The sequence below is a fragment of the Eublepharis macularius genome, chromosome 5 (genome assembly GCF_028583425.1).
Source record: "Eublepharis macularius isolate TG4126 chromosome 5, MPM_Emac_v1.0, whole genome shotgun sequence".
NCBI classification, from domain to species: Eukaryota; Metazoa; Chordata; class Lepidosauria; order Squamata; family Eublepharidae; genus Eublepharis; species Eublepharis macularius.
The window spans coordinates 82,679,900-82,702,035 of NC_072794.1; positions in this window are offsets into that span (position 1 = coordinate 82,679,900).

Sequence of the window (22,136 nt, forward strand, 5' to 3'; positions counted from 1 at the left end):
AATCATACAGCAGTATGAAATCCAATCCAGTTGTTTCTATAATCAATCTCTGCATATAAATAGTGTTTTGGATCCCTTCTGTGTTTTCAGTCTTATGGATGGTGTCAATTTTGGAGGCCTTAATATAGAATGTGTAACGTGGCAGAGTTAATGAGAACCACAACATATTGAGTTTTCATTTTTATGCATGTTTGAAATCTCAGTCTTTAGGACACATTAATGAATAACAGACTTACACATTTAATTGCCTTGGGAGGAGCAGGCTTCACAAAGTAAAAGAGAAAACACACACACATGGGTAGAAACTGGAGGCAGAATTGTTTTGATAATTACACAGTTCCTAGGCATCATTTTCATTCCTTATAGAACTGTAACTCCCTTTGAAAACAATGGAAGGTTAGATTGACAGGATCCATCATTTGTGTATCAGTGCTCTTTTGTTCTTGGAGTTCAGTGTTTAATGAATTTAACTTCTCCTATTTGCTGTTTTCCAGTGCTCAGACCTTCACTTTCCCTAAGTGGTATAATACTTGCAAGGAAGAACAATAGACAAGTTTACCAGAACTAATTACAAACTAACATAGGAATGAAAGGGACCTAGAACCATCAATTCCACAGCATGGTAGTGTGATGCTTTGTACTTAAACATGATCTGCCCTAACCAACAGCCTACTATATGTAATTTACAGTGAAATCCTAAGCAGAAAGTCTTTTCATTTCAATGGGCTTAGACTGGAGTAACTCTGCTTAGGATTTCACTGTCAGTGTGCTTCAAATAGAAAGCAAATAAAGAACATTGGAGTTCCTCAGAACTATTCTTCAGGCTGGATGTTCAGCAAAAAGGGAGTGAGAGAGAGGGGGGCAGACTGAGGGAGTATTGGCTCTTCGAGCATCTATATCTATATCTATATCTATATCTATATCTATATCTATATCTATATCTATATCTATATCTATATCTATATCTATATCAGACTTGGCTTGGGTGCTTGTTTTGTTTCTTTCATTTTTGTTACTAATTCCAAAAGGGACTGCTTCATTGTTGGGTTGGTTTGCATGGTTTTGTTTCTTTATTGTTGTTTCATTTCCATAGTACTATTTTTTATTTTTTCCCATTGATTTCTGTCCAGGGGGGCAGAGTGGTGGTCCCACCCCCATACTTATCTACTCCAGAGGAGGTTCTGGCAGGGGGCAGCCTCTCACAGGCACTGCAGAGGCAAGCAACTTAACCAGGGCTGTGGGGAAAGGAGCAAGGGTGAGGCCAGAGTCTGAGGATCATTTGTGACTGGGCTGGAAAAGGGGATACTGGAGGATGCCAAAGCTCTGAACTATGACACGGTGCAGGGGAAGTCTGACTGATTCAGTGGAAGATATACATCCTTTTCTTGGGTTTGTACTTCATGGTTTCCCATCAAAATTGACAAAATTTGGGAAGATTGTAGTATTCCCTGAAGATACCAACAACACCAAATTTCAAACAGATAGAATAACAGGGTTCCCTTCTTGAGACAATGAAAGGCAGCCATGTATAACGTCATATATCTAATTCTGAAGTGGCCCTGACCATGCAGATGCTTACATCTGAGGACTGCGGCCACTTCAGCATACACCACAGGGTCCTGAAACTTTGAGAAGCCCCCAGAGTTGCAGAAAAATCTAACAACACAAACATATGAAACTGGTTTTTAAATCCCCCCAAAATACTTACCTGCCTCTACACCTGTGCAGTTCTCTGATAAGCTGCCAGACTGGTCACAGGAACCATGTAGCCACTGGGCACTACAGACCAGCTGGCCAGTATAAAAGATGGCCAGGTTGAAAGGGGTGTATTATTGGCAGAGGAGCAAGACCCATTTCAATTGCCAGCCCTTGCCTCTCCCAGGCCTGGGCACCAGCATAGTGATCAGCAAGAGGCCTGGCCAGTGTGGCGGCACAGCTCCAAGTTGTCCAAGGCCATGAAGGTAGTGGCTACACAGCACCCCAGGCCTTGCCATGCCAACTGCAAGCCACCTTGAGCCCTGCACCAAGGCCATGCCTGCACGTGACTTCCCAGGCCTGTCCCCCACATGCAGAGAGCATCTAGCCAGCACTGGGGCGCACAGAGCCCTGATACTCTCGGCCAGCACTGGTGTGCCTTGATCCCCCTGCATGCCCAGCCCATGATGTACAGCAGACCCAGGCCTGTGGTGTAAGTCTGGGATGGTGATAGGGTTTCCAGCTCCCCTTACCCTGCAGGCGGGAGGTGGGAGACCTGAGAGGTGGGAGACCTGGCACTTACCTTTGTTGGTGCCCTTGGGTGCACGCTTCCAGCCTGAATGATGACATCACTTTCAGGAAGTGACATCATTGTGCAGGCCATGTGCCACTCATGTGTTCCACAGGGGACCGAATCAGGCCACTGTGGATTGGGGGAGTGCTGCTGGGGTGGCGTGACAGACCCTGGAGTGCTCCTGTGCTCCGCAGTGGCCTGATTCAGCCCAACATGGAAGGGTGTTGAAGGACAAGGAGGAAAAGGCAAGGAGGGAGGAAAGAACAACGAAGGATCTATGTGGAGCAGTATCAGAGTAGGATCTTTGAAAATGGGGGAAGAGATAGGTTAGAATTTTTGGAAAGGGATGGAGAAAGAGACCCGGTAGGATCTTTGGAGGGGGAGGAGAAAGAAACAGGGTAGGACCTTTGTAGGGGGGAATAAAGGCAGGGGAAATGGTATTCCCCCTCCCTGCAATTGCCCTGCCTCACACCAACATCACCACTGCTGCCACCCTTCGGAACCAACATGGATCTAAATGTTGCCAGGTCCCCCCCCCCAAATCAACCCAACACAATCCACAACATTTTGTTGCAGGCCCCCTCTTGTTAAAGTTTATGGAAGAATTGATAGGAAAGATACTCAACATACAGTAACACAGACAGTAGCACTGAGTGAAAGAATTTGGCACTGCAACCACTTCGCTTTAAGGACAGTAGAGCAAGAAAGAGACAGACTGACAAGGCAGGGGCATTTGGTGGCCAAAGGAGGGCAAGGCATCTGGGCAGGCAGGCAGCAGCAGCAAAAGGACGTTATGGTAGATTTGCTTGGACAGCAAATAAGGTTTGGAGAGCAGAAGGCAAGCAGGAGAGTGCAGATTGCTGGGGAAAATTTGGCACAACAGAGCCAAATTTGGCTCCTTAGATTGGGGACTGAAGATAGATTAGGCTAGGCATTCTTCTTCTTTACTGGCTGCCTAGGTCCCCAGTGCATACCCTGTTAAAGTTGGCAGAAGTGTTTGCAGACAGTGCTGGAAACACCTCCTAGACTGATTGATTTGGGGTACTCTGATGCTCAGAGTCCCACTACAAAACAGGGTGTTCTCGCTGCCAATCTTTTCCATTGCCCAATTTCAGGCAGGCAGGCAGGCAGGCTGGCAGGCAAGCAGAATAATTGTCTGAGTCCTTCCTCCCACCCAACAGACTCATGCTTCTCCCTTATGTGTTTTTCTTTTGCTGTGGGGGCAGGCAGAATTGTTTTTGAAAAACCGGAGTAGGTGGTGATGGTGATGGTGGTGGTGGTGGTGATGATGATGATGATAATGATAATACATTCTTTTCAGGACAACCTAACACCCACTCAGAGCAGTTTACAAAATATGTTATTATTATCCCCACAACAATTACATGGTTGGCATTTGACTCAGAAAAAAAGAGATCCCTGAAAGGCTATGGAAGGAATCTTAAATAAATCTACTCAAATGTACATCCCATATTCAATAGAGCTTCTCCCAGAGAAGTGTATTTTGAATTGCAGCCCATGATTGAAGTCTCCAAATGCTTCCAAAGTTGATGGGAGGGAACAGACCCAGTTGGCAGGAAGGGAGACAATGCCATTTCCTTGATAGTGATGGTGTGTGTGTGTGGGTGGGAGATGCACTCATGGGCATGGGTCTTATTCCCCCTTCTTGCCAACAGAGTTAATTGATAACTCTCCCTTGTGATCAATGTTCCGACTAAGCTGTGCAGTGTTGTGAGCCAAAAATCTACTTTGTGAGTTGAAACAACAAGCTACATTAAAGTTTTGACTGTGCCTTCTTTTTATAAAACAAAATTTCCATCTATAAACATACAAATATAAACTACAAACTACTTTAATTTGTATTGTTTCTCGCTTAGAAACAACAATGCAAGCATTGCGTTCATACATGGTTTCTAAATATCAAACTAAATTACTCTGCAGGTAAAGTCATTAATACGTCTTCTCAACTGTTTGATATACAAATATAAATATGTCTGAGAACATGTGCTAGGGTCTGCATTGATTCTTGGGCACATATTAGCTTTCTCTATTCCAACAAGATTACAGTAGGTAGGAGGAGAGATTTACAGTATATTCCTGTACAAAGAAACTCCAGTCTAAGCCCATTGATTTCTAGGCTTTGTAGAATCCAAAAACAAAAACCATGTAATACATTTTGATTACAATCAAAACAAATTAACAATAAAAACCAGTAAACCAAGAGCATCTAATTTCATTAAGTGAAAGGACCACAAAAATCAGAGAATGTTTCTGTATAAAAATTGATATGTTCATGTGAGTCAGTGCTGACTTCTTCAGATATATATGGAAATCACCCTGAGAATCATTCTTACATTTTCCCCACATAATGAGTCTGCACCTGAAAGACTCGTAACAGAATTCATCCTGGATCTTAATCCTTGCCTGCCCAACCTGCCCCATAAGAAGGATTCTAAATTTGATTTCTGCATCTGAAGTGAGCAGCAATTCACAAAAGCTCATACTGAAATAAAAGTTAGTCTTAAGATTTGTGTTTTACATTCATGCTGACTGGCTTTCTTGTGGTTCAGCTGTGATTCTGACTAGGCATGTGCGGTTTGGGAATCCGATTTGGAAAAAATTCCCGAATCAAACCTGATCCGTAAAGATTTGGGATTTCCGAAAGATTCAGAAATCCTGAATCAAAGCTTTCCGATGCTTCGGAAGTGGGAAACCTGAAGTGGGAAACCTGAATCTTTTCGGGCTGCACACCCCTAATTCTGACTGGATTTTTCAAATCTTAGATTTGAGAGAGGACTGTGTTCTGTGCCATTTGGTGCCATTATCTTTATAAACAGCTGTCCCAGACCCTTAAATAACATTTCCACTGAAAATAATGGTTTCAAAGGAAAAAATAACAAAAATTTTCTCAGTGCACATTGATACTAAATACTTTGCTTACAGCATGTATCATTTCTTCTCCCTTTGGCTCTTACTAGATGCTCTCCACTTGCTCATGTGTAAATTACTGCTATGATTCAGTAAGTGGTTGGAAAGTCATGCTTGCAAGTTTATGAGATAAAAATCTGATTTCCTATGTTAATTCCATATCCTCAGGGATTTTTTTAGAAGGGTGGGAGTTTCAGTCTGTTTCTGCAAAGGCATAAAATGCTACATTCAAGTATCACACTAGAGCACAAACCTAGTTTATTGATGGTTTTGTACACTCCTTCTTTCTGCTTTCCTTCCCCTTGCACTGTTTGCCAAGACATGATTGAATGTGGAGATTGGGCACCCAATGAATTTATTGAAAACAGATTCAGAACAGTCAAAAGGGAGAATACTTGATTGCAAAATATGGGATTTTACAAAAGAGGCATGCTACATATGTAGGAGAAGCTGCATTTTTCTGCAAATTACTTGATAAGAAACGTAAATCATTTTATTAATTCAAACAGATATTTTCAAATGTATATTCATTCCAGAGGAGAATTAATTTCTTATAAGAATTCCTTGAAAGACAGAAGGGTGACATTTCACCTCCTAACAAACTGAGGCGTACAGTCTGCTGAGATGATCAGTTCTGTTGCCCACCTCTGACTACGAAAAGATTCTGTTCTAAAAGACTTTCAAAGAGTTTCATGCATATTAATGAAACTCTAATTAAATACCTCTGGTTGGGTTATTCTTTTCACGTGGTTTCATCTAGAAAATTGACCCAGATCCTGCATTTCATTTTCTCAACTGAAAGGAAACAAAAAGGGTCTTTCTTTTGACAAGCAATTGACTGTATGGGAATCTATCTGAAGTGTAGAATTCATTTAAATGGTAAGCAGGTGCATTTTCTGCACATAGAGTTGCTGCTTCTGGCTCTGAATACAAGAAAATCCCTTGTGCTTAAAAAAAATGCTGTTCCAAACATAGAAAGCAATGTCAACAGCATTTTTGCTGAGAACATTATTCATATTCTGAACATTTCATAGCATTAGGAGGATTATTATTTTTGAACAGATTTAGAGGGAGAGCTAATTCTATGTAACATAGACCCTTTTTTCCTGCATTACAAGTTAGCTTATTTGCTTGTAATATTCTTAATAGAACATTCCCAGTTAGTTTAGGAAGAATGTAGTTTGTAGCTAAATCAGGGAAATTATGGCATAAAACAGCTAGGTCTAAGTTAGCATCCAGAGTGAGGCTTTAAACTGAGACCTGACAGAGTGGGAGTTCATCACCTCCACACATCTTAGCAAAGCTTTCTGAAGCCTCCAGCAAAGGGATAAGAATAATATCTGCCTATACCTCCCACCTGGTAGAATGGCCTGCTGCCTGATGAGGTCAGGAAGACTCCCACTCTTACGTTTTTCCACAAAATATGTGAAATGGAACTGTTCAGGAACGCATTTTTAGAAATGAAATAAGAATTTAGTAAAATTGAAGTGTTCAGGAGGGTGCTTTTTATAAACGGAATGTGGTTGTACTTTTAATTTATGAGGAAAAAATAGCCAGCTTTCCACCCTCCTACTTATATATAATTGTCTATTGGAAGTACTATATTACTTTAATTTCATTGCTCTTACTGTATAATTCAGTTTTATTGTATTATTTATTGCATGAATATGGTCTTTACTAAATCATTTCATAATTTTGTTACCTGAGTCTCAATGAGAAAGGTGGAAAATAAATAAAGTAAATAAATATGTAGTATAATTTTTTTTAGTTTTGATTATGGTAGGCAAAAATGGAAAGTTTCCTTTTTTCGGAAACAATACAAGGAAAATCAAAAAGAGTCCAGTAGCACCTTTAAGACTAACCAATTTTATTGTAGCATAAGCTTTCGAGAATCAAGTTCTCTTCATCAGATGCCTGATCAAAACTGGGCAGATACAGAAGAGGAGGGGAGAAGAGAGAGAGAGAGGAAAGAACATATATCACAAAGAGACAGAATGCAATTAGCGTGGAGGCAATCAAAACATTCCTTTGCTTGGAAATGTAAACATCTCCTTTTGGTGTGCAGTCAGTTTGCTGTATTAGTTTGTAGCAGTGAAGGTATCCAATTCCTATGTAGTATAAGCCTTCGATAACCACAGCTCTCCCTGTCAACTGCATCTGACAAAGAGGTCCCCGAAAGCCCACACCAGGCATCACTGGGCTCCCCCAGATCACGCCTCTGTAAAGAGAATCTGTTACCTGTGGTAATGTGATAACCATTCATAGTCTCTATTCAGTCCCAGCTTGACAGAGTCAAATTTGCATATGAATTCCAATTCAGCAGCCTCCCGTTGGATTTTGTTTTTGAAAGGTTTCTGTTGAACCACAGCGACCTTTAAGTCTTTGGTGGAATGTCCTGGTAGATTGAAGTGTTCTCCCACTGGTTTTTGGACGTTTCCATTTCTAATGTCAGATTTGTGTCCATTTATTCTTTTGCGTAGAGGTTGGCTGGTTTGTCCAATGTACAGAGCAGAAGGACATTGTTGGCACATGAGGGCATATATCAGATTGGAGGATGAGCAGCTGTAAGAGCCAGAGACAGTGTAGTTGATGCCATTGGGTCCTGTAATTGTATTCCCTGGGTAGATATAGGGGCAGAGCAGGCATCTGGGTCTGTTGCAGGGCCTGGTACCTGTGCTGGTGACTCTGCTGGCCGATTCATGATTGTAAGTGAGAAGTCGTTTAAGATACAATACAATACAATACAATACAAGGAAGACCTCGTTATTTTCTCCAAATCTTTAGGAATGTCTGTTTAGCACCCAAAATCTCTCACATGCTGTTTAGCACCAGAAATATTTGCTGCAGCTAGATATTCTTCTGGATACATGAGAGGTAGACATAAATTTATTTCAGTTGCCCTGATCCATGACTTATATTGGTCACACTTTGTAACCAAAATGTCATAGCTTAAGGTTACACAACTGCCATAGATAAAATTGAAAGCTTGTGTTAAGAATTTTGCAAAACTCTAGTGAAATGAATGAGATCTGTAAAAAATAAGGCCAAGAGAATGACCCCACAGCAGGTGAATGTTTTTTTTTAATTCTCTAGTTACAGTAATTGACTGGCACTGCTCTCTAGCAATCCATAGGAGGTAGGCTGGTAATGACTTTTCAGTCTAAAAATCTGGCTTTGTTACAACATTCCTGGAAACAAAATAGCTTTAGTGGAGTTGGAGTTGACTTAGTCTCTGAGAAAGAGTACAGCTATATCAAGATGATTTCATATTCTTCTTTAATTAAATCTACACCATTGGATTAGGGGCAAAGATAATGTAATTTAGTGCAATTAAAAAAAAAACTTTAGGTTGGGGGATGATACTTTTAAGGGAACTGGCCAAATATGAAACAAACAAATATATAAAAAGCTTTCAGCTGAGAGCAATCAAGATGCAGTTGCCTGGAGGGGGTCCAAAAAGCTAGGCTATTAGCTTTGCAAGATAGATCTCTGTTGATATAATCTATGTATACCTAGGGTCTGTTCTCATCATGCACTGAATACACATTGATTGCAAGTTGGTCTTGCCTCTGCAGTATCCCTCCCTTTCATATGTGTTTACTCACTACCAATTGTCTGCAAAAAGACTACTCTTTCCGTGCTAATCTTTTCCTTATCTAAATGTCCAAGTTCTGCTGGGATGCATACGACAGAGGCATGACCACAAGGAGGCTCCCTAAGGCTGGAGGCAGATGGTGCATGGCAGAAGCCATTGCCACATGGGTGAGAGCTGCCCTTACTGTAGCAGAACACAAGGCCGGATCAACGGGGGGGCAGGGGGTAGTCTGCCCCCAGCGCCGCCAAAGAGGGGGCGCTGGGCACAGCTGCCAGCCCTGGGAGCGTGCAGGTGGCAGGACAGGGGGCCTACTTGCTGCACTCCCCCTGTCCTGTGGGGCAGGCGAAAGGCAGCACGGGTGGCTGGGAGGCCGCCTGCACCATTCGCTTGCCCCGCAGGACTGGGGGCAGCTGGCTTGCCGTGCTCCCCCTGTCCTGCGGTTCAGGCAAATGACACAGGCGGCCTCCCAGCCACTCATGCTGCCACTGCCAGCTCTGCAGCACACCGGGACAGCCGGCTTGCCACGGGGCGGCATGTGCCGCCCTGTGTGATGATGTCACAGAAGTGACGTCATCACGCAGCACAGGAAGCACGTGCACGCTGCACGCATGTGCAAGTAGCCGGTCTTCGGTTGCCCTGGGTGCCGCCAATTGTAGATCCGGCCCTGGCAGAACAACACCAAATGGAGCACTACCATGCATATCTTCCATACAACAAACATTCAGCACCAGTTGGGGCAAGTACCTAGTGCTATCAGGCAAGTTGGCTGAGGGGGCTCGGTTAGGTGTAGACATGGGCATGAATTGAAATATGAAGCAAATTTCATCATGAAATGGGCCATTTCATGTACTGCGAAACAGCATTTTGTGGGACCACAGTTATCATGAAATTCATCATGAAATTCATGACTTTTTGGCCTGTTTCATTAGCTTCGTGAACAATTCGTAATTGCAGACAGGCTGGCACAAATCCCCTAGGTAACAATGGGCCCAGACCTTTTGTTGCCATTGGAAACTCCAGTCATAGCCCACTTACCCTTGATTGGCAGCTCTCCTAGCCATATGGAGAGCTTCCATTCTGCCCTATACAGCCAGGAGCTGGGGGTCAATCCCCTAGGCAACTAAGGAAGTGGGCCTTCTGTAACCATGGGCACACCAATCTCACCCCTCCAAACCCTGTTAGGCAGGTCTGTCGGCCAACCACAGACCTCCTGTTCTGCTCTATGTCAGTATGTTTTTAATAAAAGGCACCTCTCTCTGCCTCATGTTTCAGTCCCAGTAGACAGAGGGAGAAGGAGGAGGACCTGTTGCTGGGATTGGAGTGGGAGAGTGTGTGGAAGGATTTGGGATTGTGCTTTTGACTGCTGCTGCTTTAAAGAGACTGAAAGAAGCCTCTTATTTCCAGATCTTGGCCTTGCTGTTGGAAGGTCCTTGGGTGAGGGTGCCTTTTTTCCTCCACCCCATCCCAGCCTAGTCTCAAGCCTTAGCCTGGCTCTGGGGCCTAGGCTAGGCCTCCCCTTTTTTATTTGCTTGCCTTTGTCTCTTCTCAATTCTCTCTGCTCTTTTGAGGGCTCACTCTTGCTGTTTCTTTGTTTCCTTTGGTTTTGGTTTAGGGCCTCTCCCCCAAGCCCAGTCCTAGGGCCACTGCCTTGCTCTGGGGCACAGCTTTGTGTGGGTTCCTCCTGAGGTCCCAACTCTCTTGCTTTCTCTCTATTGCTTGCTGAGCACACCTCTTTGTTGCAGCTCACTCTTGTTTTTGGGCACCCACTGTGTGCGTCTCATTTTAATTTTGAGCACCTCTGCCACCTGGGCAGGTATCTCTCTCTGTGTTGTTTAGGGGCTCTCCCCCAAGCCCAGTCCCAGGGCCACTGTCTTGCTCTGGGGCACAGCTTTGTGTGGCTTCATCGCCTGATGGCAGAAACTCCTCAAAGTTATCTTGTTTCTTTTGCTTCCAACTTATTTTTGCGTAGAGCACTATGAGGCGTGGAATGAAGAGCAAAGTTGGTCGTGGGGGGAGGAAATGCATGGCTTGTCCTGGATGTGACTTCAGAATGAGGCTAACTGGCCCCATATAAATATAGTCATCCTCATGGCTGGATGTTGAAAATACAACATGGAACCAAGAGAAGATGAAACTGGGCACTGCCAGTCTTTTCTCCACACTCTCTGAAGCCCCTCCGTGTTTACTGTAAGCATTGGAGGAAGGAAGGAGGGAGGATGGACAGAGGTGTTGCCCCACTCTCTGAAACAAGGACTCTCACCCCCATTTTATCCTGACATATGTTACCTCTAAGTATTAAAGTCTGTTTGCCTTCACTTCCGCAATTCTTGACCTATGAATAGATATTCCATTATGCATACAATTCTAAGTCTCTACTCTCTATTTTTGTTTTGACTCAATTGTTCTTCATTCTCTTGGTCAGCTACCTTCCTTCTAGTCACAAGAAAGTAATACAGATCCCCCTTTTTATTAAACAAGTTGATTGCTGTTGTTAGCTAAAGGGGACTTCAATTTGTGTTGACTCTTTTGTGGCAATTTTCTCAATGAGGAACTATCTTATGTGCATAGCCTGAGCCTTGGAGTGATTAAGATGGGAAAAAAATTAATTGACAGCAAATGACCTTCTTGATTAAAACAATTGTAAAAATTACTAGACATAGAAATAGCCAAAGAAGAGCAGTGAATGGCAATAATTTGTACAGAAATGTATTTTTAAAAAACCTGTCATTTAGCTGTCACACTGGGACAGCCATTTTAGATGTTTTCACCCTTTCCACAAGCATTACAACTTGTATTATTTTATTTACATAATAAATTGTATTACCTTATTTACATTTACATTACATATATTTACATAGATTCCCAGGAATCTAAAACAACTGCTTAAGAGAAAATCGTTGCGGCATGTTTCTTCTGCACCCTTGAAAAGTGTTCTGAGAGAGAATATTTTTTCTCAGCTCTGGCCCCATTCCTGAACTCCTGCCATGGCTAGAGAAATAAAACTTCTAACACACCTATAGGTAATACCCTGGAGAAAAGGGCCTGAATGTCTGACAACTTCTGGCACAATTTGGTTGTTTTTGATGGAGCCTCATCAAAGATTGAGACTGCCACCCGCACAAGGTTAAGGCTGAACGTAGAGAAATTGAGACAATCCTCAAAATATAACTTAGTGTGAACATTGAGGGTAAATATTCAAAGAGCCTCATCTTTTACTGGCTCCTGCACTGCGAATTTTATTTTCTGACATTTATTCTGCCACTTTTTATTTCTCTCTGTGGGACTGGTAACATAAACTTACCACTGTTGTTGTTACAAAAACTTAGAGACAGACCAAAATTTTACCTAGCACATATGTATTACTGTGAGTCCTAGGAATTCATAACTGAAATTGGAAGAAATTCACAGAATGATTTTCGAGAGGTGACGGTCTTTTTGGTTATGTGGACTGGAAACCTTATAAAATGTGAATTTTATCAGATTGTAATAATGCAGGAGCTCTTTCCAGATGTTCAGAACCAGTGAAGAAGAGAGTAGTGTCAAGTGTGTTGTCCCTCCTCTGAATTCTACATGTTGATTTGTTTTATGTAGAGATATTCATTTGGATATTTCCAGTATGAATATAGAACTGAAAAATATCTTATTAATATTAAGATTAAGATTTAAGCATGCGCAGAGAAGGTGTATCATGGGATACCATCCCTCACCCCTCCCCATGTTGACCAAAATTGGTGCTCTGTACCAGAAACTCACTGATTAGGACCATGGACACACAAATGCAGCTACATGAAGTTATAGGACACGTACATGGACTGAAATTACAGGAAACGTACTCAGCTTGCAGAAAAGTTGACAAGGGCACATTGGGATACATTTGAGCACCTGGAGTGATATTCAGGTTTCCCAGAATATCGGTAATTGGGTCCTGAAAAATTCTGAAAATATTCACGGATATTCTGGAATATTTGGGGCTGGCATTTTATGGTTCCCAGTTCTTTTTCTTCTATTTTACTGGTTCCCTGGCAATTGGAGGTAGGTAGGCAGCTCCCAGGCAATGGGATCATGACAATTCTCTCACAGCCCACCATGGCTTTCTGAGCATGGACAAAGAGGATAAAAAGCAGACCTGCAGCTTGACTCTATGGGGCAAACTAAGGGCCAAACTACACAAGATGACTTATACAAATTTGTGTGAGTATTTAGAAGTATGTGTGCTCCAATGTGCCGTCCACGGCGACCAATCCAGCATTCGGGGGGGAGCTTCATTGGGGCTTGATTCAGGCCATCGGGATCTGATCAGGGATGCAGACAATCAGGCGCCAGTAATCTATTCCCGGGGCAACGGAGCCAGGGGAATGCCTGAGCTGTGTTTGCCCTCCTTCTGTTGTCCTGGAAACCCGAATGGTAGCCCAGATTTCCTTAATTAGCAGGGCTTCCTTCCAACCACAGAGCAGCAATGCACTCACCAGTTGGGAGAAGAGACCCAGGGGAGGGAGGGGAAGGGGATGTTCTGTAGCCATGGGCACTCCAAACGTTTTTTTCTTTTTAAAAAAACGGGGCTTTGTAGGAGGAATGGCTGTTTTTCTGTCTGTCACTCTCTGTTTTTAACCTGCTTTTAAAACACTGTATTTTGTGGGAAAACCTCATTCACGCGTGTGTGTTTAAAATATGCTTTCGGAAGACTGGCTGCTTGCTTTTAAAATTGGGTGGGGAGGAATGGAGGATTCTGTCCCTGCTTTTTTTAAAAAGCTGGTTGAACCATGTTGATGGGGTGTCTCTCTCTCTCTATTTGGAGAGGCAGCAATGGGTTAAAAACTTTCTCCCCCCTCTGCTCCAAGTGTGTGTGTGTGTGTGTGTGTGTGTGTGTGTGTGTGTGTGTGAACGTCCCTTCCTTGAGAGGAGGCTGCTCGTCGCCGGGTTAAAAACTTCCCCTCCTCTGCTCTAAGTGTGTGTGAACATCCCCTCCCTGAGGGGAGGCGGTTCGTCGCTGGGTTAAAAACTTTTTCCCCCTCTGCTCTAAGTGTTTGTGTGTGTGTGAACATCCCCTCCCTGAGGGGAGGCGGCTCGTTGCCACCTCCCCGTGCCCGCCAGGCCCGGTGGTCGCTGCCACCACCCACCTTCCCACATAGCTGGGAACAGCAGGGCACCCCTCCGCTTTGTCCTCCCCGATCTGATCCACGGATCGGAAATGGGAGATGATCGGTGTGGATCGGTGATTTGGGGTCGTTGCTTGCACCTATCCCCAATCAGCTTGATCGGTAATTTTTTTTGGATCATGCCCACCTCTAGTTAAGACTAAGCCCTGTGGAATAGTACAAGGGTTAAGACTAAGCCCTGTGGAAACCAATAAGGTATGTCCCACACCAATAACAACTGATCTCCCACAAATATCTGAAACCTGCCCGTAAACAATGGTTTAATTTTCATTAATAATGTACATTTTCTTTATTTTCATTATTGCACATAGTTCTTTTCTTTATTCTATTTGTTATTTCTTACATTCCCATAATGTTTTTCCCAATGTTTTTGGGATGAAATGTTCAAGGACTATATTCCTCTCCAATGGGATCTTGCCTGCCAATGTCCTGCAGAGAGGAGAAAGCAAACCCATTTTGTAGGAATGTAATTTTTCAGATTCACCAACTCCCCTCAAATTCTGATTATTCATATTGCTTCTCTTCAGCTGCAGACAAGCTTGTAACATGTTCAAATTACAGTCTTCAAGAGAAAAAAATGATATTTATGTCCATTTGTTCAATGTTTGGGGATTAATTAGCTTTCCCTCTGTAACATGACTTTAGGAAAAAAGAAATTTAACCAGCAACAGATTGTAAAGACTGTAATTACAGGACCCAATGGCATCAACTACACTGTCTCTGGCTCTTACAGCTGCTCATCCTCCAATCTGATATATGCCCTCATGTGCCAACAATGTCCTTCTGCTCTGTACATTGGACAAACCAGCCAACCTCTACGCAAAAGAATAAATGGACACAAATCTGACATTAGAAATGGAAACGTCCAAAAACCAGTGGGAGAACACTTCAATCTACCAGGACATTCCACCAAAGACTTAAAGGTCGCTGTGGTTCAACAGAAACCTTTCAAAAACAAAATCCAACGGGAGGCTGCTGAATTGGAATTCATATGCAAATTTGACTCTGTCAAGCTGGGACTGAATAGAGACTATGAATGGTTATCACATTATCACAGGTAACAGATTTCCTTTACAGAGGCGTGGTCTGGGGGAGCCCAGTGACACCTGGTGTGGGCTTTCGGGGACCACAGTTCTCTTTGTCAGATGCATCTGGCAGGGAGAGCTGTGGTTATCAAAGGCTTATACTACATAGGAATTGGACGCTTTTACTGCTGCAAACTAACAGGGCAAACTGACTCCACACCAAAAGGAGATGTTTACATTTACTAGCAAAGGAATGTTTGGGTTGCCTCCCCGCTAATTGCATCCTGTCCCCTTCTGATATATGTCTCCTTCTCTCCCCTATCTCCCCTCCTCTTCTGTATTTGACCAGTTTGGATCATGCATCTGACGAAGAGAACTTTATTCTCGAAAGCTTATGCTACAATAAAATTGGTTAGTCTTAAAGGTGCTACTGGACTCTTTTTGATTTTGCTACTACAGACTAACACGGCTAACTCCTCTGGATCTATGAGTAATACTAAGGAAGTCTACTCAGAAATGTCCCAGTTTATTTAGCAGTGCTTATTCCCAGGAACGTGTTCCTAAGGGTTGCAGCCTAAGGATAGATTCTAAGGATAGAATTTTTTGCAGCCGTACAGACTAAAATGTAAGCCTTAAGTACTAAAATGGGCTCAGATGTATCAGGAAAAACATTGGGGGAGTCAGGAAGCAAGCAATCCCTCAATTTTGGGTCAGTGATTTAGGTAGAGAAATTATGTACAAACTTTCCCTAAGTGGAAATCTGTCAGTCTTTAGTCCAATGTCACATTTGCTTTTACTCTTTTATTATTTTACAGAAATTCCCAGTGACATCTGGGTTAAAGGAAAAAAGAACAAAACTTACATAAAGACTCTAGGAACTGATCCAATTTGTTTTGCCACTTACTTATCTAAACAAGCCATGAAATGCTTCTGCATTTCAGCTTAGCCTATCTATAAAAAACAGTAGACTGGAAGAGGTGGGAAAGGAAACCTTGCTGTTATTAGGTGTTGTTTTTCTAAACATTTGCTCCAGTAAGCGGGCAGCCTTTTAATGCTGTATGGTCCCAATGAGATCTTTAAAGTGCATTGCAAGGATTTCTCTAAAACAAGGACTTCACACTTTCAAATTCAAAGGCACTGGGAAAATATTTCTTGTTTCCATGACTTTCTAAGAGTTCAGGCTCTTTTCTTCATTTTGGTTTTTAAAATGATGACACCTACTGAGTTCTATATTCTTGGACTTGGTTGAGGAAAAAAGAAAAGGTGGGATGAAGGTAAAAGCAAAATATTCTGGAAAAATCCCGAGTACTATAAATGGACACTCCTCACTGTTCGGATCATCTGAAGCAAAATGAAAATATCAGGCATCCAAGAAACATACGGGCTCATGGCTTTCAGCCCAGTCTTCTTGCTAGAGCTCTGTGCTAAATAACAGACACCAGGTCAAGTTGCTACAAATATGATTGGGAGGACCACTCAGTAACATTTTGAAATAATTAGAAATACAAGCTCTGTTCATGGATAAAGAAAATGGGTTACAAGTGAAAGAGAACAGCATTATGGAGAGGAATTTTTTTGATAATGTCCTTCAGAAGCACCCAAGAAACTCCCCATGCTGATGCTAAGGAAGCTGCTGACCATTGTGGTCAAGGTTTTTAAATGAGGATATTAATCAATCTGGAATATTTGGCAAGAGTTTGCAGCTAATGCTTGCACCATAAGCCAATGCCAATTATGTCACTCCTGAGCCTGCAGAAGCTATTACTAACATTACTTTTACAGTTCATTGCCAAGCAGAGAAAAGAGTTTTTCACACTGTTGTCGTTTTGTTGGAGCAAGACTATAAGAATCACAGATGGCTTCCTTGCCATATGGAACTTCGCAGGAGCTTGCAGTTTATAAGACATTTAATGAAAACTTGGCACTCTCCCAATTAACAGGCAAAGAAAGTCTGGAGCTGTGAACTCATGCGAACAAGTCAGGATCCCCTCACACTCCCAAAGGCTTCTTCCTGGCTCAGTAGGAAAGCAGTGCTTGACTGGAGAAGACAACTGAATGGTGTAAAGCAGCCTATTGTCAATGGACTGGATCAAAGGAAGGCTTAGAAAGGATGTCCACATTCAGCATGAATCATTGTACTTCTAGCAATACTTTCAAAATTTCTGGTAAGCGAAACATATTTTTATCTGGATTAAAAATTGGAATATTCCCTTTTATACCTCAAAAGGAGTATTGTTTAGAATGTGTAATAATAATTTGTGAAACTGCCTTATACCAGCTCAGACCATTGGTCCATCTAGCTCTGTATTGCCTATGTTGACTGACAATGTCAGAGAAAGGTCCCCTCCCCATTCCTACCCAAGATCCTTTCGCTGGAGAGCCAAGGGACTGAACCTGTTTACATCCAAAATATGTGCTCTGACCCTGAGCTATTTGCCCCCAAAGAAGTCTACTTTTCTGCGTGAATTGTTTTTACATGTGCACCCTAATTGAAAGTGTGATAACCAGAGATGAGCACAAACTAAAATATGAACCAAAATTAAACATGAACCAGGCCGGTTCGTGGTTCATGAACCATGGTTTGTCAGATCCCATTTCTGACGAACCGCCATGAACTTTTCGGCTGGTTCATTTGGTTCGTTTTTTGGTTTGTCACTGCAGACAGCCTGGTGCCAATCAATCAGTTTCCTAGGCAACAGGGGATGGACTTCCTGCAGACCTTCTGCTGACCCGGAAGTGATCTTCTGCTGACCCGGAAGTGATAATTTTCTGACCTGGATGTGACATTTTCACAAACCAAATGAACCGGTTCATGACCCAGGGGCAGGTTCGTGAAAGTTCGTGGTTTGTGAAAATTTGACGAACCACAAACCACATGGTTCTGTTTTTTTCCGGTTTGTGCCCATCTCTAGTGATAACTCAACATCCCTCTCCCTGTTCTCCTTGCTGCAGAATACCTGAGAGGGAGGGATCTGCATGTGTGGTCACTTGCCCACCTCCCTCCTCTTGCATGAAGTAGTGTGTACCAGTCAAACTTTAATAACATGGTGCACATCCTCAGTTTTTGTGGTCCTAACTCAGGCTCTAGTTCAAGATATTGAACAGCTAACTGTCTTACTTCTTCCTGGCAGGTGGACAAATGGTCATGTATAATCTGCCTATTTGTCTCCATAAAGGGAACCAAACTCCTCTCAGCCTGAAATCCAAGGAGTTTGTTGTTTTGTTCCCAACAAAGAAGGTGATCTATCTGGTCCAGTGTCTCTTATGCGTAAAACAAGATATCCTACATTTCTTAATGACAATGGAAAGCATGCTATTTCAGAACACTAGATTATATAGAAACACAACTGGAAGTTTCCTCTGAGAGTGGGTAATACTGCTAAGTATCTCATGCAGAGATATAGCAAAAATACAAATGAGTCCCCTGGAAGTCACATCCAGAGCTGGGGAAAACTGAGTTTGGCTTCTCTAGATGTGTAGATGCTGAAAGTTGCAGCTGTGCAAGGAAAGACTAGTGTGCTCTGGGGGTTTTGGATCTGCGCTGATTCTTTTTTGGAACTAGCACAGCAGCTAATGCTGGACACTGCACAATTCATTTCTTTTTAGTTTATATGCTCTGTTTTTTAAAAAGAAAGACACCATAGGCCTCCGGCTTTCTCTCTCCAGAGGAAACTGACCCTGCATAGTCTGTTCATGAGCTTTTCCACTGCTTGGGGAAGGAAAGAAAGTATGTATAGCATAGGCTCATCTGGATGATTTATATGTATCGGACTTGCAATTATACTAGCTCTGAGCGCAGGAGGCCTTTTTTGCAATACCTCAAGAGATTGAAGAAAATGTTGTTTTAGCAGAAAGTGACGTATGCCTTTTGAAGGCAGATGGAAATAAAAACAGTAGGATTCACCTGGCCAGCACAATTTTATAACAGCAATATGGCATAATGGCATGTAAAATTCACCCATAAAATTGTCTGAAGGATAGCGTAAAATTATAAGGCACATCTGTAATGCTCCAAATTCATTTGTGATATATCAAAGGTACATATAAAATTTCAGCTATGAGTCTATTCTAAGCTTAAAAATCTTTCAGAGGGAGGCACTTTAGCATTTGCAATGATAGCTTAAAAGACTATTTTGGGGGCTTGTGCATGACTTTGGATAAAGCCCAAAGCAGCTTGAAAAGGTCTGTTTCGGGTCTGAAATATGAAGCTCTGATTCTACTTGCAAAACAGTTTGGAAATTCAGAACCCCTTTTCAGGAAGCTACTTTCCCCTTCCTCCCAAATCACTACCTCCATGTTATACATTATATGTAAGACACACATAAGCTGGCATGAAAATGGCTGCAAAACAAATGTGTACTCACATGGCAACTTTCAGCAGGGCCAAATACAATATATTAAATAAAACATAATCAACATATTATAAAACACCAAAATAAAGATCTGGGATAATTAAGTGACAGATATCATATAGAAACACCAGTATTCAAAGCAGCAGGCGCAAAGATCCAAAAGCAGCAAATATAGTTCATTAAAAAAAAGTTCAACACAGTCAATTAATAATAGTCATCACAAATTCAAAATGGCAGATTAAAAATACACCAGAAGATTGCTAATTAAAAGCAGCATGAAATAGCATGAAACCTGCATGTTGCCATAAATGCTTTACTTATCAGCCATTCTGACATCTGTACATCTCTACGTAAACTCTCTGATAAACATTGTGCCAGCAATGCGGTGATGACAGCACATATTAACAGGCAGTAGCAGTGGGTCCAGAGAACAGCTCAGCCTCCATGGGCTTGGTTCCAAAGACAATATCATCATCACCCTCAAATAAATGCATATATGTTGATCCACTGCCAGTAGCTGCACCCTGAGTGGGAAGACAGTGCCATAGTGCCTCTTTTCTTGAGAGTTTGTGAAGTCCTATTGGGCATTTGTAGCTTGCCATGCTGTGTTTCAAGATGCTTGGGGCCCAAGGAGGGAAGGCTTGTTAGCTGCTTTGCCTCTAGAAGAGGGAGGCACAAGAGACAGGCAGACATGGAGGGATGAGGAAGGTGGAGCCAAGATGGTGGTGATGGCAGAGGAAGTCTGCTGCTCCCCAAATCCACTGTTTGAGGTAATTGCCTCAACTTGCCTCATTACAGAGCTACCAGCAGTAGTAATCTAATTATACAAAGGCCAATGAAGAAACAAAGGACATGAGTGCCAAAGTAAAGACCTGTTGATTTCATGGGAGAGAGAAATGGATGCTTAGGTTTGAGGGAATTATACCTAGTGTTGTTGTTGGTTAGTTCATAGACCTTGACAGTGTCCTACTAGAGTGAACAGATTCACTACCATTCATTGCAGAATTAGTATCCTATAGTATTATCATGACTGATAATATTCCAGTAAAATCCTCTGGAGTTTTGTAAGCCTTGACTGTTAAAGTAAGAGACAAAACTCAATGACACTTCATGTCACTCTCTCAAATGGATCCAAATTTCTTACGAAAACAAAAAGATCCCAACAATCCTGAGTTGCCCATTAACACATCTGTGAAGGCTTTTTAAAAAAAAAATAGCATTTCTCTTAGCAATGACATCTTGGGGGGTGGAGGGTTAAGTGGGGTCAATGCATATTTACTAGAAGCAGAGGGGGGGAAGCCCCAGACATAATTAAATAGTTAAGGCTACCAGATAAAAATACTAAAATTCTGAGTCAATTTCCTAGCTTTTTTTTAGAAAACAGCCATCAGTTTTCAATAACAAAGAGGAAAAAGGTTGTGGAACATATTTTAAAATGGAGTTCTTGGCATGAGAGTTTGTTTTACTTTGGTATATATTAGGCACTGACTGAAAAATAATTGGTCATCTCAGCACACAGGATGTTTCTAAAATGAAGGAGACATGACAGTATAAATGAAAACAATACAGAATTAGTTAAAATCCTATGAAAATGCAATATGGAAATGGACACCCAAGAGTTCTTTTGATCTGTTTGTATTTCCTTCAAACTTTGAGGTGGCAATGTTCATACCAGGATAGAGCAGTGGTTTGGCAAGGGTATGATACCAAACGCTTATGGTTCCCATTTTATATTTCCTTAGCATCTTTGTACATTGTGCCAGATTCCAACATCACAGTGTCTAAATGTAGAGGATTCCCTTTCTTCTCTTTGTCCCACTCAGCTTCTGTAAAATTAATGGGGTTAACATTGATATTGTTTGTCTGCATGAAACTAAAAGGAGCTGACTGATGCAGAATGCATTTGCTTGTCAAATTGGACATCTTGAAGCGGTCTCTGATCAAAGCTGAAAGAAATACAGAAAAAGAGCCTTGGATTAGCTGGTGAGTTAGAGAACATAGAGTTCTGGCTTTTGGCTAAATGCGTGTTGCAAAAGCTGGGATTCCAGGTCCCACTAAAATGTCTCTCTCCGCTTCTCTGTAGGAATACTAAAGAGTGTCTCTGGCATTACCTCAGTGAAGAGGGAGCCTCTACACATGTATCACCAGGTCATGTGGAAAGAGTCTATGAGCGTAACTGGACATTACACTGTCCAAAAGTACCTCCACCCTGTCCACCCAGGTCCTGTCAACCAGACACATGCTTGAAATTCTGTGCCTGGAAGTTAATTCCTAGGCATGCACAGGCCCAATCTGGATCAGAATTGTGGCGCTTGAGAAAAGGGGGCTTAAGCCTTCCTTCCCAGACTGGCCTGAAAGGGCTTGTAGAGCTGCTCCTTGTTACATGTAATTTTCTCCAATAGGGCAAAAAACCCTCTCTTCACATGCTGCAGTCCTGATATGAATCAGGCCTATGCTTGCCTGGGAATCAAGTTCAAGGATTCTGCTTTATAGGCCAATGGCAGGAAATGAAGACTTCAGATTATGGAAGGGACCTCCCAGTCAGGTTTAGGGGTCAAGTCTATATCCAACACTTTGAATGCCCAGATATTAGCTGACACGGACATATATCTGACTGAGGCAATGCAACTAGGTAGCAATTCAGGAGAATATAGCCAAGGAGCCTAACACAAGAAGAAATTACTGTGTGTTTCTTTTCTACCTGATGGTCTATGTCAGTTTATGTTTGACTTTGCATCTACAAAGAATGGATTTTTAGGCAATATCTATATTTTCCCCAGAATAAATGAAAGCTAAGAAATATTGTAGGAG